Source organism: Meleagris gallopavo, chromosome 1 (assembly GCF_000146605.3).
Source record: "Meleagris gallopavo isolate NT-WF06-2002-E0010 breed Aviagen turkey brand Nicholas breeding stock chromosome 1, Turkey_5.1, whole genome shotgun sequence".
In the NCBI taxonomy this organism is placed as follows: Eukaryota; Metazoa; Chordata; class Aves; order Galliformes; family Phasianidae; genus Meleagris; species Meleagris gallopavo.
Genome location: NC_015011.2, coordinates 65104261 through 65122781, shown reverse-complemented (window position 1 = coordinate 65122781; position 18521 = coordinate 65104261). Strand labels below are relative to the sequence as shown.

Below are 18521 nucleotides of genomic sequence, written 5' to 3'. Positions count from 1 at the left end.
TTTGTCTTAGTTTAAAACCATTCCCCCTTGTCCTATAAGAAAAAAGTCTTTTTCCCTCTGTATGTTGAAACATACACAGCAGTCGGACTATTTTCATGCCACCCCATCCTTAGGCAGCACTGGACTCAGCATCTAACAAGCACACAGCACAAGGGAAAAGCAGCATTCCAGTCTCCTGAAACATTTCTGACAGAGGGAGCAGAGGGCAAGCTTGGTCTATGCTTCCTGCTCCTTCCTATGACTCCTCCTGATCAAATGTTGACTTATGATAAAATTAATCACCCTCAACAAGGGTTACCTCGCCCATAATTACAGAGCACTACTTCACATTTACATTTTGCTGTACGTCCTGGCACACCTTGGATTTCATGGCATTCATTAATTCAGCCTGAAGAACTCTGGGGTACTAAGCTCTTTGCACTTTGGTATTCCCAGTGAAGAGGAAAAAGGTGAAGTGAACTGCAGGGCCACCCAGAGAGCAGGCAGCAGAGATGCCAAGGGAGCATGGGGCTTGAAGTGCTTGTTCCAGCGCATTTCCCAGGGGATGCTGCAGGGCCAGGGTGGCCAGAGTCTGATGTAGGATGGAACTCTTCAATGGAGCCTGTAGGCAACCACTCCTCTGGAGTCACTTGTGAAGTAATCACAGCCCAGTGACTGAGGGGATGAATGGCAGAGAGCACTCACTATTGGCCCCCAAGAGGGCTGAAAGCCCTGACCAGGGTGGCTGGGAGGGAGAGGCTGGCAGCCAGAGGCCCTCTATGGGCCCAGTAACAAGCTTCTTAAACAGAATAACTTGGCTCAGCACACTTGTAGAGCCGAGGCTCTAAAGCACTATTCCATTAATTTGGTTAATCTCTGTACACGGTACACTGTGCTAATGCCATTTTACTTGCAAGAAGCTTGCAGCTCAAAGGTTAAGTGATTTCAACAAAGCCCCACAGCTACCTAAGTGTAGCAGGAAGATCCAGCGCCAGCACCTGCTCCCACCCTTCCCCCCAGCATCTCCCCATCAAACAAGGCCTGTCTCTACTCAGAACTGCTTTCTTTCATATGGGGTCCCACATCCCATGGGTGACTGTGGTACATCCCTCAGTCTCCACAGAGCCTGAGATGAAGTCAGGCATCCTGCAGGGCAACAACACTGCTTGACTGGAACTGCTTGCAGGCCTCAAACAACACACAGGGACACCAATATATATTGTCTATGTATAATGACCCAGCATAACTCTGCAGTTACTGCTGATGTGTCTGTAACGCCTACACTAATTCTTTGGGTGCTGGGGCTGAAAATAGCACTGCTGCCCCTTGAAACTGTCAGCAAAATTCCAGGCAGACCTCCCCAAAAGAGTTTCAAAAAATGAGATTTGCCTAAAAAAAAAGAAAAAAAAAAACTACATTGTATTTACTTAACATTATACCAGTCTCTACAGTACAATCTTGCTGGCTTCTTACAAGTTTCCTATGGACTGGGATGAGATGGGAAAGAAAACAAAAAATAATGTTCATGAGCAGGGACACTAGGAAATTCACAATATATGAAATCCTTAATAAAGCTGCCAATGCTGTGACCACTGTAGGTCAGCTGTTCTGCTGACAGGTTAGCACTGCAGAAGCAATGGTGCAAGCGTGGGGACATAACGAGGAAGAGAATCTGCCATGTCAGCTTTATTCAGCACAGCCTTGGCATGTAAAAAGCAACTGAATAAATACAAATTTTAACTGGAGGAAAAAAAAATATATATATATATCTCCCCTTCTCTTTTGGGGAAGAGAACAGAAATCTTTACAGAAATGCTGAACAGTGCATGCTCTGCAAACAAAGAGGAAAAGCACACCTATGGCAGCAAGGAGTTAAAAAGCTCCCCATTGCAGCTTTTCATAAAGCACACCACAAAACTTGGGGCATGCCTAAGCACATGCCAAAGCTCAGGAATTAGTCTTTGGAAAAAACACTCTTCTTAAAGGCACAGCACGGAAGGGCAGAGGGAGATGAGGCTGTCAGGAAAAGCATGAAGAGTGGAAGGGAAAACGAACCTTATGACTCATCAGTTCCTTTGCTACACTAGCCACATAAAGCTCCTTTATCATCAGAAAACAAAGAATAAAGAGAATAAAGATAGTATAAAACCACATAGGGTCTATTTACATCCCACTCCCTCCATCCCACTCATTTTGCAGCCTCTGGAGATAAAGGAACTCTCAAGGGAAGTTTCTCCCTGGCATTTTTGAGACTGGTCATAGGACATCCTCAGCTTTGCTGGCTGTTTCTTTTATCTCTATCCTCATCACAGCCAAGCACCAATTTATAGGGCACACTTGGCCTTACTGGGCCCCCTAAGCCTCTGAAACACTTCCTGTGCCCTCCTGAACTGCTGCGACCACCCATGCCGCCTATCAGAGAGTGCTGGCATTTCTGCTACATCAGCTGTACACGGGGCATGCACACACCAAGGTTTCTTTGTATTTTACACCGATAGAAAGAAGAAATGCTGGACAACAGTATCTCTTTCCTAAGCAAGCAGGAGAAGGAAGAACCTTTCTGGATTCTGCTAGAAAGGAGTGACCTGTCCCCTTTGCCACTTCTGCAGCAACACCTCCAAGCACAGTTCATCCTACAGAACTTCAGACCCTACCCACAGTCACCGCCTGCCTTGGAGATACATCAGCTTACTGCAGCTAAGGACAACCATAATCACTACAAACCACAGCAGATCAGGCCAGCTTCCTAAGCATTCCCTTCACAGTTTGAGCAGCTAGAATGATCTTAGGAGAATTTCTTAGCAGAAACAGAGACCTGCATTGTAAGCAAAGGATCATCTGAACTACAGCAAACATCCATGTCCTCCCACATCTACTGGACATTTCTTAACTTGCTCATTGACTGTGCCTACTTTTTTCCCTTCCTGTTTCTCCATCATCATTTGTCATGGTTCCTGCTTTCTTGGTTAGCTAACTCTTCAGGAAAAGTTTTAATACAGACAGGAAAAAAAAAGGGAGACTGAAATGGTGCTACTAACAGAGTCCTTGCAAATGAGTCTTCAGCTAGCTCATGAATCTAGCAATACTTAGATAAACACCTTTACTTAAAGCATCCACGAAATCTCTTCCCCTTTAACAGTAGAATTTTTCAGTTTACTAAGCACAACAACATAATCAGTTCTTAAAATACAGAAGATAGCTACATCTTTTATCCTAGTCCTTCAGGAGATTTGAATTAGGAGACAATTGGAATAGGAATAGGCCCACTACACCCTCTTCTAAAATATCAAGCGTCCCATAAGCAGGCAGTTCAGCTCATATTACTCCTCATTGTCTCCATGTAGGTTTGGGGAACTAAAGGTAATGTTGCAATCCAAAAGAGCACAGTGGTCATATGCTCTCGGTTACAGGACCTGTGCCAGTATGGCATTCCATTTACATCACCTCCAGGCATGAGGTGGGCTTCCAAACAGCAGACGTGCCCATGCCAGGTTTCACTGTTGCCTACTCACCAAATTCATAAACCACTGCAAACAGCATACATCACACAATTTATATGAACTCCAAGGCAAACACACAACTTGACCGTTAAATGCAGTCAGCCTTGTAGTTGTGATTTAGAAACTGAGGTCTTTAGAGTTCTGATCAATGAGCAAATCAAGTGTTTAAAATACTTTGTGCTTTTATTACAAGATCATGAGATAGTGAAAAATTAATCTTACAAAGTAACTGAGCTCATAATGCACATGACATTTTTTTCTTCCTGAACTCTATATGAATTCTTTCCTAAATTGCTTATCTTGCATAATTTTAATTGGATACCAGAACACCATGACCTTGATCCAGCAGCTACAGTATCTCAGTGCTGTCATCTACAGTTATATATGGTACAATACCTTCCAAATCTGTGAACCCTGGGAGATCGGACCTGTGTGCTGCGCGGGGTTATTTTTCTTATACCCAAATATTTTTTTTATTCAAGGTCTTCCAAGAGGGCTCTGATTGCCTTGGAAGGTCACCAAGACAAAGAACCCACTCCGGTAACCAGCTGAGTTCCTAATAAACTGCACTGCTGGCCAGCAGTTAGTTAGAAGTGATATCCTTGCTTCACTATTAGTGTATGAGAATGTAAGCATGGCTGGAAACAAGGAGCATGCCTTGAGATTACTGCCACCTCCTGTGCATAAGTCAGGAAGGTCGCTCCAGCACTGAGCAACGCAAGAGACAACTCTGCAAATTCAGAGGATCTCTGACTCCAGTGGTACTGTGTGGCTGTTACTTTAATAGTATTATAGCTCTCTGGAACAAAACTCACAACTCTGTAGAAGTCACAAAAGCCTAGTCTTCAGTACAAAGGATTTTTACAGAAAACTGATCTTTCTCCCTTGGGATCACAAGAATATATTTTTAAAAGAAAATCTGCCCGTTTTTAGAGATAACAGAAAATTGTAACATTTGGCTGTGTATTGGACTCTGTACTCTTTAGTGTGGTAAAGCTTTCACGAGGAACTCAAAAATAGTGATCCTATGCCTTCTTTTCATATACACACGCTGAAATAGTCCCTGCAGACTGAGATACTTGGCCATGGAAACAGCAAGGATACAAAAGGCCTTCATCACATAAATGCCTGAGCCATCAGGCTTGCTGCTATAGGGCCAACAGCTTGGAAGCCCACACAGACTGAGCTCCCAACTCCTAAGCAGAAAGCTGGAAGTACTTATTTCAAGCACTGCTCACAGACACTTTGCCAGATAGCTGCGATCCCAGTTCTGAAAGCCTTGGGCCGCACTCCTAGGATGCATGGCTCCTTCATGCAGAAAATCCTAGGCCAAGTGATCCTGGGCTTGCAGCCAGCAGTTGCTTCAGTCTTTTCCTGTGAAAAATGCTTCATTTTGGGAACATCAATGGAAAGAAGGATAAATTGAAGACTTCTCATGAATGGAGTTGTGGTCAGCTCCACATTCAAACCTGCATCTCAGTTTCTTTTAAGATATTTTGGTCTTTGGAAATAGTCAGGCACCAAATGCCACCAAGCTGACAATTTCAAGGTGAGAAACATCAATTGCAGAGGGGAAGACTAGAGGAGGATGCACAGAGCTTTGCCTCACTGAAAAACTGCAGCCTCAGCCCCCTTTTACTCCTATGAAATCACAAGCTCTATTATGTTAGCCCAAGCCCACAAAGCTGCCTGCCAGGCTTCAGCATGACAACACCTGAAGACCTGAAGGGACAATGCTGTCAGGCTGAGATATCTCCTCAGCAGTGCATCCCCAAGCATCGCAACCCAGTGGGCCAAGATGCAGGTGCATAAAACTACAGTCCAGTGCACTTCGCCAGGCAGCAGCATGCTGTGCAGGATAGGCAGTACTACAAAATGGCAGCCAGAGGCCCTGGCCCACCATGACCGTCACAGCAAGGCTGCTTGTGCAGCCCACTGGGAAGCAGCATGTGGCCTCCTGACTGAAGGGGTGACTACCCCTTGATCACATTTACAGTTGATCAGAGGCAACTAATGCTTTGCTGGGCTCCTGGAAAGGGGTAGCAAGGCAAAAGCAAAGCAGCTGGGATGGCAGCTGTGCTCGCTGCTTCCATATGTCACTCCATTTTTGGTGGGCACAGAAATTGCAGGCCCCGCTCCAGTAAACACCCCCTTCACTACATCTTGCTTTTGCTCTATTCCCCGCATCTCAGCACTGAACTTGGAGGGCAGTATACTGTGATGCTTTTTTAAGAACTGCTTTTCTTGATCCAGCCCACTCAACATCAGGGCAAGAGTCTTTGACCTGCCAGGAAGCCTCAGCAGTGGCCACACAGGCTCTTCAGTCCTCTTCGTCAAATCATCCAGAGAAAGCCCTGGCAGCTCTGCCTGCACAAAGGCTGCAGGAGCAAGCTCGCTGTCAGTAAGCCTTCAATTTTTGCTCTTCATCTGCTTTCTGCCACAACACACATCCACAAATGTTTAGTCCCTGCTGTGGTATTTTGGTAGTTGCAAACTGTAGGACACCAGACAGAAGATAAATGGAGGCGACCTTTCCCCTCCGTCTTTTCTTTTCATTCTGAATCTCAGAAAGGTCAGATTTGGATTTAATTTTGTCCTGCACAATGTTTTGGCTTGGTTTGTATTTATTCCAAGTGAATTCACCCATTTCTTCTGTAGAAATAAAAGGTCATGAAACCACTGAGTTCTCCCCGTCTTAAAAGGGGCACTCCCCTCTAGGGAGAGAATTACCAATGAAACCAAGAAAAAAAAATTAAGCAAAAAAATATATTTTGTTCCCACTGGGCAGGTGGAACTGTAATCACAGCTGAGTGTAATTAGAAAATGTGTAAGGATGCCACTACTTTGCATTAATTTTTAAGCAATCTGTTTAATTTGGTTGATGAACTCAAGGTAAGAAAATAAAACTTGTAATTTTTTTTATTAAAAAAAAAAAAGGTTGTGTTTCTTTCTGCAGTATTTATTTGTCTATGCAGCATTAGGAGCCAGCTACTTTTGGAGACTGGAAGGACAGAAGACAGAGAAGGGAGGGTTGGATCACTTCATACACAAAATATTAGCCTTCAGCTAATATGGATGGTAAGAACTAACACATAGGTTAAGAAGGAGATGCACGATGCATATAAGTGTGTGTGTTATATGTTATCTTTATTAGTCATTTAGAGATTGGCTCTTTTTTTTTTAGTTGAATAATTGGAGGAATGAGAGCATCCAGAATCAAACTTTTAACTCTGACTGAAATGAATAGCTTTTCAAAGCCAGGTTTTTGGTTCATTGACTCCACTTGAGTTTTCTTGCTTTGTTTAGTACAAGAACTTATCATGTCATTTGAAATGTAAACATATATAAACTTATTCTGCCGGAATACAACAGAATTTTTTCTGTGTTCATTTACTGTAATATGCTGCTTCCTACCCATGCTTTCAACAGAAAATCATCTTGGTTCGAATGTTTTAAAGAATTTTTGAAAAGGCAAAATGCCTTCCAACACTACTTTAAGAATTCAGTAGTAATGATAAAAAAAGTACATGGTTCTAAATATCTTAAGGATGAATCCTTAATGCTGCGTACATGTCTTTCTCTGTGAGAGGACCTAAAATTTTGTGACCAGTTACTGTGTTAAATCCTAGTTAAGATGTTTAATGAAAACATGACAAGTAACCACTTGCATTTATCTACATATTTCTACTATTTTATTAAGAACTGCTATCTCGTCATCAAAGTCAAATGCTGAAATAGTTGAAGTCCCAATTCAGCTCAAAAGCAACAAAGTTCTAAAGAAATAAAATTTAAAAAATAGTAATTTACAGGCTCAAATCATTATTTTTGTGACTGATTTTGACAATCCTCCTGATTTAGCTTTTGGAATATTATTCAAACCTCAGTGAGGTGATATGCCCTCTACTGAAGTAGTCTGAGTTGCATTTGTGTGGATTTCAGGAAAAAAAAGTTACTATTTTCTTCTCTCTTTACTTAAAGCAGAACTAGAGGTAATAAATGTAAGATTTCAACTGTTACATAGGTGATGCTGTTATTTCAGATAGTTAGATAGGTAAATCAATAGATTGAATATTTGTGCATTTATCTGCATTTTGCTACTATCTGTTTTTTACCGAGATGGTAAATAAAGAAAAGAAAGAAAACTGGGAATAACATTTGAGATCATTTCTTCCTTGTAAGCTTTCCACAGAAGCTCTGGAAAAGAGATGGGACACTCAGGGCTACAGTGACAGCAGCATAGTAACCTGGAGGTCACAAATGCAGGTGCAAATAAGAAGCTCTCTTATAAAGGTGAATTCCACAGCTTGGCCTTTGCAATTATTAAGCTCATTCAACATAAGCTAGTAGTAAATGAGGTAATATGGGTAACATTCACAGGAGAGAAATGTAGACTGCATTTTTTACAGATGGCTGAAGAAAACTGGACTTATCTATGCTGCATGCCAACACATCCTATAAAGCTGAATCAAACTACTGAGGTAGGACATGCTCTGGAAGTGCCTGTTCTCTCCACTGACTGCAAAGAGAATGTAACGTGAATCATTCAGGTACAGATATGGTATTCCAAGCTGTAAATATATCAAATTAGAGGAGATGAATTTCACTCCCAGTCTCTTACTGCCTCATTGATTAGGAAACAAGTGTAAATAATTTGGCACCCATTTATTGAATGTTTCACTTCCTCGAGTACATGCTCCAACCCTGGATGAAGAGACCTTAGGGAACTATCTTTTGTTTACAGGCTCAGCTGGTGTTTCAAAAAGGGAAGTATTAAATTAGGAGTATTTCCAGGAGAGTCTGCTGTTGAGATTGATCAAAGGCATCACAAGGCACAGAGAAAAGGGTCAAGTAAATCTGTCTTCATGGGACAGATTGAAAAGAGAGGACAGCCAGCCAGTTGTGATTACCAGTAAAGAGAATCTTCTGGAGAGGGAATCAGCTAAGATTTTTAGGGAACATTTAAGCTGAGCACAACACCTGCTTAGGGGGTGGACAAGAATTAAATAATAAATAAAAATAATGCCAGGTCTCCTCTTTCTATTGAAAGAGGAGGGAAAATAAAGGGTGCAAACAAAGCTACAACTTTACTAGGAATTTCTCATTATACTAATTATGAAAGGACTGGCTTCTCTCTCCTTGTAAGCACATGATCTTGCTGTTTCTGATTAGGCCTGTCATGTCAAGACTTTTGTGGGGTACTTCCACTGACTCCTACGGGACTGTACACATCCAGAAAGTTAAATGAATGCACAAACATTTACAACGGCCATGGCCTGCAGATGTAAACTAATGGGGTTCTGAAACATTACGTATGTGCTTCCTACTGTCACTGAAAAAAACATAACCAGAATCCTAAGACATTTAAATTATACCACAAGTAAGAGTAAATAGTAAATACAGCTGTGAAAATACGCATGCTGTTGAAATATCAAATTGGAATACAATGCTACACTTAAAGCCATATGCATCACTTAAAGTCTAGTACATTGTCAGCAAGTGAGAAGTTATGGCTTTTGCAGTGAAAAAAAAGTAAGTGGTTATAAAATATTAGGTTTGCAGTAGGCAGGCATGTTTTTTCATGAAGCACTGGTATTTCAGTTAGCAAACATTCTCTCAGGGTGCTGGTGAGTTGCTCGAGGCACTATGTCTACTATTGCCTTGCATGGTGGGAACTCATATCAACCTGTCCATCACAGTAAGGTTACAGATTACACAATGCTTTATAAACAGTTTACAGCAGAAAAAAAATGCAAATGCTCTACTAGAAACAGAAGCCATGTGCATGTCCAATTGTTTGTTCTGAGATGCAGATATTTACATTTGCAAGAAAAAGATAACAACATACCAAAGATGGAGTGTTTGCTGCAATTTTTTTTTTTAATATATCAGTGAAGCATGAGGTCAGTGTTTAGTTCTGCTGGCAATGACTGAAACCTCCTAGGAGCAATATTTGGAGATGCTTATGGGAAAACATGTTTAATAACAGATTAGTTGGTAGATTACTAGCTCAGTACACAGCAGAAGTGGGTACTTGTTTTTGAGAAGGATGCAAAGTGCCGAAGCAGAGATTTCCTGAGCACATCTGAAATAACATGGGCATACGTTATGACCAAGTGATACCCTGATACTTCCCTTTTCCATAGAAATTCAGAGTAATACCCACATCCATACTCTTCATGGCCTGGGATCCATCACAGCTCCAAGCTGCCCTCTCTGCTATTTGTGCCCCTAATTTTCTTCTCTAGAAATAGGTAAAAATACTAAAGCTAAATTCTGCTGGGGCTACAAGGACTACGGCACAAATTCCCAGCACAGCTGCAGGAGGAATCATAACCATGTTACCCTGGTAGCCTAGAATAAGACAAAGTAATCACTGTAGCAAAATTCAGCTACCACTGTAATGGTACTCCATTACACAGAGTAGGCATTCCTACCCTTTAGGGCTTGACACAGATTCAGAAGAAAGTATGCATTACTGCTCAATAAATCAGAATTGAAGTTTTAAAGAGCAAACCCTTTAGAAAAGACTTCTTTGCTTAAAAATCACAGAAAAGGGGAAAAAAAAAACAACAAAAAAACCTGAAGTAATGGTAGTTTAACTCCTGCAGCTCAGTGATAAACTAAATAATTATCTAAGAGGAAATAAGTCTCTAAATATGATCAGAAAGAAAACTTTTTTTGCAGGAAGAAACTGGTGATTGCTTTCCAAGAAAATTTAAAAGTTGCTTTGAAAAAATAAAAGCTACCATATGTGATGATAATATTAAAGAAAAACAGAACAACCTCAAGGACAGATTAAGAACATTTACTTTCCTTTCACATAAACACACACACACACACACACCCCCATACACGCTCTCATTAATGACTGATGTTTACTGAAAGTTATTTCAATAAATCTGTAAAATGTCTCCCTTCCTAACTAAAAACTTTCATCCTCAAATGCAAACCCAATTCTAGGATTGATCATTAAGGAATCTGAGATGGCCGTGCCCACGTACCTCTGCAGAAACAACTGCAGCTGTTTAAAGATACTACTACTACTCAGCTGTTTGGTGCTGCTTCTCACCCCACCCACACATACATATATATATATCAATCATATATAGGTCATTTGAGAATTCCTCATATGCTTCAGTGCACAGGCAGCTGGGGTGGTGTAATCTGCAATGGTTGTCTGACTGTGCTCTTGGTGAGCAGGATCTGACTCATTCAACTCAAGGTTACCACAGCAGGTAACACCAGAGCTTTTGCACCACCCGTGCTGACTCTGTACTTCAAGGCTTTTTTCCCAAGGAGTTATTTAGAGGCTCCTTTCAGAGAGCAGAAATTCAAGCAATTTTCTGTACTTCTTGCTCATAGCCCTTATTCAGCTGTAAGCAGATTCACAACAGAAAGTTCACGCAAACCATTTTTTAAGCTGCACTAAAGCTCGATGGAGAGACTGACACAAGCTGATGTTAAAAATTACAGAGAATTGCATTGTCATACAAACTGATCTGAATAACAATGAAACACAGAAGGATTTGCATGACATATTGGAAGGGAGATGCTAACTCTATTCTGTCCAATGAAAGGAACTCTTTAGGTACCCGAAACTGGAAACATTTTCCCACTGCAGACAGTGCTGCAGGAACTTTTGCTTACCTGCTGAAGGGAGAAGAAAACAGGACTGAATAACTGATAGCGAAGACTCTGTAGCAGGTACCCAAGAATCACATGACAACTCTTGACAGGTGATACAATTTGGTTAAAAAATTCATCCCCTTGTAAAAAAGGCAGCTCTGCAATAAAGAGATGAACAAAGAGTAGCATTGCACATACTGTTATTCTAGGAATTGTTTCTCCATTGTGCACTAATAACCTCACACACATCACAAACAGAAGTGAAACAACTGCAGTACACACAGAAGTGAAACAACCGCAATACTCAGTGCTGCTACACATATAATCAGTGATATCAGTAAATATTTCTTTAATTTTCCCTCCCCTCTTTCATTTTCCTTAAGAGGGAACCAACTCATTGACACCAGTGCTAAGTGCTGTGTTTATCACCGAAGTGGACAAGCCAGTTTCCATTAGCATACACATTGCAAGCAGTTCTGTGTCCAAAAACAAAAGAAAAGTTTGAAATAAGCTTCAAAGTCGGCAATGATCACCACCTTTGGAGACAAGCTGTCCTGTAAGACCTGGAAAAGTATTAAATGCCTCAATTAATAATAATGGATATTCTTGCTTTAGGGCTTCAAATAATGGTTGTAATGTCTGTCTGCCTGTCCACAGCTGGTCTTGAACTGCCTCTCTGAGATGCTTACAAACACAATAAACAACTCTAGAGTGGATATCTTCCTGCAGCACAGAATTTATTCTTATGTGACTTCTATCCCAATACAATCACCTTCATAATTTAAATACTATTTTTTTTTAAATCACTGGCCAATATATACCAAAAATACTAAAATAATAATAATAATAAAAATAATTAGAAATCTACATATATACAGACACAGCACACCCATGCATACACGTTCTGAGTTTGGTTCTTCAGCATGTTGTACGTGGCATAGTCATTTGTAGCAGCTCCACCACACTGCTAAATCTAACTAGCAACAATATACAGACTTCATTCTCAACTCCTTAAACCTGGGTACAAAACAATCCAGCCTTAGTTTTCTAGCATCGCATACACACTTTGTAAGTAACTTCTATGTTTTAAGAAGTTGTACTTCTTACTAATATTAATCTTCTGTGCTTTTGAGAGAACTAAATAATCACAGAATCGTAGAATGGCCTGGGTTGAAAAGGACCAAAATGATCATCCAGTTTCAACCCCCCTGCTATATACAGGGTCACCAATCACCAGATGGGGCATCCACAACGTCCTTGGGCAACCTGTTCCAGTGTGTCACCACCCTCTGTGTGAAAAACTTCCTCCTAATATCTAACCAAAACCTCCTCTGTCTCAGTTTAAAAGTATCCCCCCTTGTCCTATCACTATCCACCCATTCTTAATCCTTAATCACCTTATATTCTTGCCTTCTGTCTGTTCTAGGGTGTGCTTCCACTTTCTCTTTTACCACTTGTTTTAGTCCAAGCCAGAGGCATTAGTTTAAATAACTGTGTACGAAGCCAGGAGTTTTACACTGCAATATGTTAAGGAGTGCACACTCAAGCAGCACTCAGTTTGCAGAATGGGAGAAATTATCTAAGCTTGTAGGCTACAGAGCCAGGAAGTGGCATTCTGCGTACATGGAGGGCAAGGTAGAGAAACCAGGCTTTTCAGCAACACCCATACATTTGAAAGATAACAAATGAACATACTTCATGTGAGATATTTCACATAAATGCTTAAAAAAGATAAGAACACCATACACTGCTTATGAACATCCTACGCCAACTCCTGCAGACAAAGACAAGCGTTGTCCAAATACATGAAAAATTGTGTTAAGAAAAGCAACCTGTATTAGGGCAGAATTTTCTTGGTTTGGCTAGCTTTGTATTAGGAGCACGTGCCAAAACTGCCAGAGCAGTCAGGACACAGAGGTCCTTCAAAGCCATGAACAGCTCAGCTCTGCTGAAAGTGGATATCATCACAACACCTCTCTAAAATAATAGGTGTTGCCATGAATTTTGGCTTTATTTCCACCCTGCTTAAAATTGAAAAAAAAAAGCTTCTTTATCTCCTTTCTAATTTAAAGTATAAGAGAATTCCTGCTGAGATTGGATAGAAAGTGCAATAAAAGTTATTTGGTTCGCAGATTAGATGCTTATGGGTATGAAAATACTGTTGTGCATGGAAATTCTGCTTTGAAACTTCAGTGCCAGCAAATAAGAACATCTTCCACATTGCCTATAACCTGTGGTAATTTGATTAGCTGGAATAACAAACCAAAACCATATCACAATTTTTTAGGATTGGGGGGGAGGGAGTACTTCAGGGCAAAGATCCTCAGCCATTTTTATTCCAATTGACCGTGCTTTGATGATCAAAGCTCAGCCATTCCTTAAATGTATGAAGCATCATTTCTTTTTAAACTGTGAATTATATTTATCTTGCTCTCATCCAATATCCTGTACGTTTCAAGCTATTTATAGGTTCAGAGGAAATGGAAAATGAGAACGTATGAAGAAAATAAATAAATAAATAAATAGATCAGCCCACGATGCTGTAACATGGAAGTTGTAGGACATTTTAACTAAGTGTATTCATTGCACCAGTGGAGCAATTAGTGTGTTATTTGGACAAACAGAGCTGATCAGGAATTCATACAGCTTTTTGATACCAAGCATTGATACCATGCCTTAAAGCAGGCACTTCCCAGAGGTGAGTTTTAGAATCAGTTTTGTTTACTAATGCACAGCATCACTTACAGACCCCCAAGCCTTGCTATAGGGAAAGCAGCAACAAAAATCCTTGAGGGCAATCACTGTGGATGACACTTTTGCAGACACAGCCATCTTAGCTGCTTTAGGGCCTGAGATCTCCCAGTCAGCATGGAAGGAAACACGAGCCCAGAGGAGTGTGGATCCCAGAGCACACTCACAGGTGCACTACAAACATGGCCTAATGTAACTGCCCTCCTTATCTACATGGCTAGCTTAGTCGTGAATGTGAGTGAAACTCATTCTTTTCCATCAACAGGAACTTGTCTGGCCAAGGTAATGCCAGCTCCTACTCAGGACTGACAACAGGGGCTGCAGTAAATCCCTATTTCAGTTGAGCTGACACAGTTGCCCAGTGATGCCCCTGCATAGCCAGCTGCAGTCAGAGGAATCAGTCACGGACCAATTTGTGGTATTAAGTGCACGTCATTCAACTCAGCTATGAGTGACTGTCAAATAACCCCCAACATTTCAGTAACTGCAGTATGCAAGGTGCAAGCCAAGAACCAACGTGCTCGATGGAAACAGTGATTATAACTAAACTACAGCCAGCCTGGCATGATCGAGGTCTGCTGCCTGAAAATCCACAGCAGAGCATTATGGGCCTTCTCCTGTTGAAAGATGTTCTGACCGCACTGACCAGGAGGAACATTGGTGGCTGGAAATGCAAAGGCTGGATCACTGCTTCAGTTCTGTAAGCTCAGGTAAATCAAGCAGACGCGTGGAAAGAAGGGCATGGAATGAAGCAAGAAGGCATTGATATGAAAATGCAGTTCATACTCTCCACTTTACCCATGTGTGGGTTCTTTTTGGTGGTGGATAAGTAGCATTTCAGTCTATGAAGCAACTGGCATTTGTGCTCTCGACATTCCCCTCCCTGGCTATTTAATAAACCAGCATACAGCTGGTCCCAAGCATCAAAACCGCATGGTTCAACATATGTTATAGTTGCTATCCAGGCACCCTCATTTACTGTTTTTTTCAGATTAATGCAGGATTTGTAGGTAAAAATGATGTATTTCTTCTTGCCGGAGATAAAAGATATCTGTAATTCCTCTGCACATTATTTCAAGATTAATTTTTTGAAGGGAAAAAAATGTCACTTTAATTAAGGTAGAATTCAAGCCATAAATTCAAATTATAACAGAAGGATGAATTATGATGAATTCTGGCTACAGAAATCAACAGGAAAACCCTTGTTGACTTTCCCTGGGGCAGTGCCGTACCCCAGACAAATAACGATTGTTTTTAATACTGACTTCTTGTAGCTGAAATCTTTTTGCTGACCATCTGTTTCTGTTCCATGTATCTCTCTGAGTTTTCTGCTGCAGTAGTGACAATCTGCTTGTGCATCTCCGAGGACATAAACTCAGGAAGACAGAAACCCAAAAGGAATAACTTCTCCTCAAAACCTTTGGTGTTATCCTTATAAGAAGTTGGAGGAAAACTCGTAGAAACCTCTGCACCAAAATGTGTAAATTTTATTCTGTGGAGACAAAGAAAAAGATAAAATGTGTACGAAGAACAAGAACAAAATTTAAGGGGCTATTAATAGAATTAACTTAGTCCAAAAACATCAAAAGATATCCTCTCTTTCCTTAGATTACAACTTTTTCCATCCTGAAAACTCCTGCTTTAAACCTCTTTCATTCTTTGTTTGCCGTCCTTTAAATCTTAAGCACAAAGACTAGCTGACAGCACAGACCAAAGTGGTGCTTTCATGGGGTTCTGCCTGTTACAAACGGAACCAATTCCAGTGGAAAAGAGCCAGACTGCTGAAATTGAGCTGTGCAGTAAATCCCCTGATTTGTTACCCAATAATGAAAATGTTTCATCAACATTACTTAAGCAAAAACATTTCATAAGCAAAGTTGCAAATGCAGCTGCACCACTGCCAATGTTCTCACAGTGCCAGCAAGCTGTGAGTTGCATCGCAGAGGTAAAACAGCATCACATTTGTGAAGAGGTGACTGCCACATGACAAAACAGTCCAAAAAAAACCAACCCAACAGCTGTGCTCCTCAAGATCATAAATGTCTTTGCAGACTGCCATTTCTAAACCTTTCTGTACTGATCTGGTTTTGCTTTTGATGACCACTATAACAAAATACTTAATGTCTGCAGAAAAAGGCTGGAAAATCCTATTCACGTGAATCATTTCTATCTATGTTCATATTTGATGTATTATTGCCTAGGTTTTACCAGTAGCCCATTTATAGAGCTCCCATCAGAAAGTCTGTGTCCCACCATGATTCTAATACAAAAAATCAGCTTCGGGTAGCTCAGAGTGGAGTTCTTCTGGGGACCACCACATTTAACTAAACATTGTGTGCTCCCTTAAGCTTTCTTGGGTGAAACAGAAAGACCTTTCCCGTGCTTCCATTAAAGCACTCAAAGTCATGAATTTTTGACACAGCCTTTGAATGGTTTTACTAGGAAATGATGCAGTTGAGTGTAAGCAAGAAAATATTTGTGGAGGATTTCACTGGAGCACCTGCTGGGTCTCCTTTGCTGGCTCAGTCACCTTTGGCAATCTCATCAATAGGGACCATCACCTCATTTACCCCTTAATCTGAAAACTGAGCAAATTGAGGCAAGGTCCAGCATTCCCCTAAAAGAAGAGAGGCACTCCAGAGAGGCTTCAGCTGCATCTGCTTTTTAGTAAAGCATTGGTTTTTCACCTCCATTCTCATTCCTAAACACTGCAGTGAGGTAGAAAAGCAAAAGAAAGACATTTTCATTTCCCTCAGCTATTCATAAGCCATTCTGCCCACAGCCCACCTTGCCCTGACACCCCTGCAAGCCCCCCACGCTCACCCTCCAGCTGCAGAGGTGCCAGAGCACATTTACAGCAGCTGCTCCTAAAGCACATGTGAAAAACATTCGCAGCAAAAAGCAGCTTCCTATGAGAACAACAGCAGGCCTCTATGGAGGGATTAAGAGACTGATGGATCCCAGACAACTGAGAGTCGTGAGCAGCTAAGAGGAACAAATCACTGCCTTCTCATCCAACTCATGGCTTCTGGCAATGAGCAAGCTTTGGAAGAAGCAAAAGGAGAGGCAGAGAGAGGCATCTGACAGCAGAACAGAGCCAAAAGCCATTTTCAATACAGTAATAATATTGAATCTGCATGGAAAAAAGAAATGACAAGGTCATGACTTGCGATCGCCCTTGACAACTTTATTTCTCTCTTTTCACAAACCCGTAGACTCTGCTGAGCATCTCTAAGGCCCAGAGACATTAACATGAACTTCTCCAGTCATATCACTGGGATTCTGGCTCATAACTTTTCTGAACTGGGCAAAAAAACATGTGAAATCTCACAGATCCTCATTTTCAGGATCACTGTTGGAAAAACAGAGTCCTGTCTTTGCATGGATAGTACCCCATGGTCATGCATACTCTCTCTATGTGCATTAAAAACGTTTTCTTTCTGGAAAGAGAAGTTTAAGAAATTACAACACTACCGCTCTTTCCCTTCCTCTACCAAATCAGAGATTGCAAATGGGACATGTCATGTGGGTCTCTTTCTGTGCAAAACCCTACGGTTGCAGGTTTGCTGCCAAGAAAGGTGAGGCTCCGGTGAAGCTGCCAGATGCAATCGGGAGATGCTTTCTACCAGCCTTGCTGATTTTGAAGAAGGGTAGCAAATAGCTAATGGCAGTGATTTAAATTTCCTCTGATGTTTCTACTGTATGATCAGTAGACTTCTACCAATGCACAACAAGCAGCTGCTTAGTCAAAAGCTTCTTGAGTAAAATCCGTACAAGGAGAGCAGGGCTCTGCAGCTGCACCTATTGTTGCTCTCACAGTGCACACCTGAGACCCCAAAAAGCCTTGGAGAATAGATGGAGAAAATGATGTAAGTTTTTGACTAGTGAGGACAATATGCCTGGATAGCAGGGAGTAAGACAGCATCAGGAGGAAATAGACTGGATCTCAGACGGCTTTATCCTTCCTCCTGAAACTAGCCAGAGGCTGGATGTGCTGCAGCTGTGTCAGGACAGGGTGCAGTATAGATGGAAGGATTTTATGGGAAATAAAATGACATCAAAAAGAAAAGAGAAACAGAAGTACAATTACAGGACCATCATAAAATTTACCTAGATTCAAAGCAGTCATAATTTTGTGCCATCAATAATTTAAAGCCCTACAGTGCAAATATTAGGGAGCTATAATGTTCCCCCAATATCCCTTCTTCAGACAGTTAGGGAAGAGGCACACAGACCCCTAAAAAATGTAACATTTTTCAGTAATGATTACAGTGAGGAGATGATACTTTTGGGGATTAACAACTGCCTAAGAGGTGCGCAGGCTCAGGAAGGGACACTTGCCAGTGACTGATCTGTGGAAAAGCTCTATGATCATTAGCAACACCATGTGAGGAAAACCAGAAGTAGCGTTGTGCTGGATTTTAATTTTTCTGCATTGGGTACACAAGGTATTTTTTATTGCCACCAACAGACACTGGGTCAGGAGCCAGGTTTTTTTGAGACCTCCCTGAAGAATGTGTGGCTCCAGAGGGGAGAGGTGGACTCTTCTCTTCTGAGATGTCAAGGAAGGTACCCAAAGCCATTCTCAAAACCACAAACACATCCTGAGTATTTTTGTTTAGTTCCTAGTATTCATCACCTTGAAGGCCACATGCGCCTGTTCTC

At 41.3% G+C, this 18521-nt stretch overlaps 1 protein-coding gene across 2 annotated transcripts in view; it reads right to left on the bottom strand.

The window, feature by feature from the left end:
• Nucleotides 1-15348, bottom strand: part of PRR5 (proline rich 5) — a 45969-nt gene extending 30621 nt beyond the window's left edge. Inside the window, exons 1-2 of one of the 2 annotated variants that reach the window (XM_010715288.3) lie at nucleotides 15122-15348; nucleotides 11127-11263 (exon numbers count right to left, since the gene is read on the bottom strand). The gene's annotated coding sequence lies outside the window, so the exon portion shown is untranslated. The remainder of the gene's footprint in view (nucleotides 1-11126; nucleotides 11264-15121) is intronic. The other variant, XM_010715298.3, reaches the window with a different exon arrangement.
• Between the last annotated feature and the right edge of the window lie 3173 nt (nucleotides 15349-18521).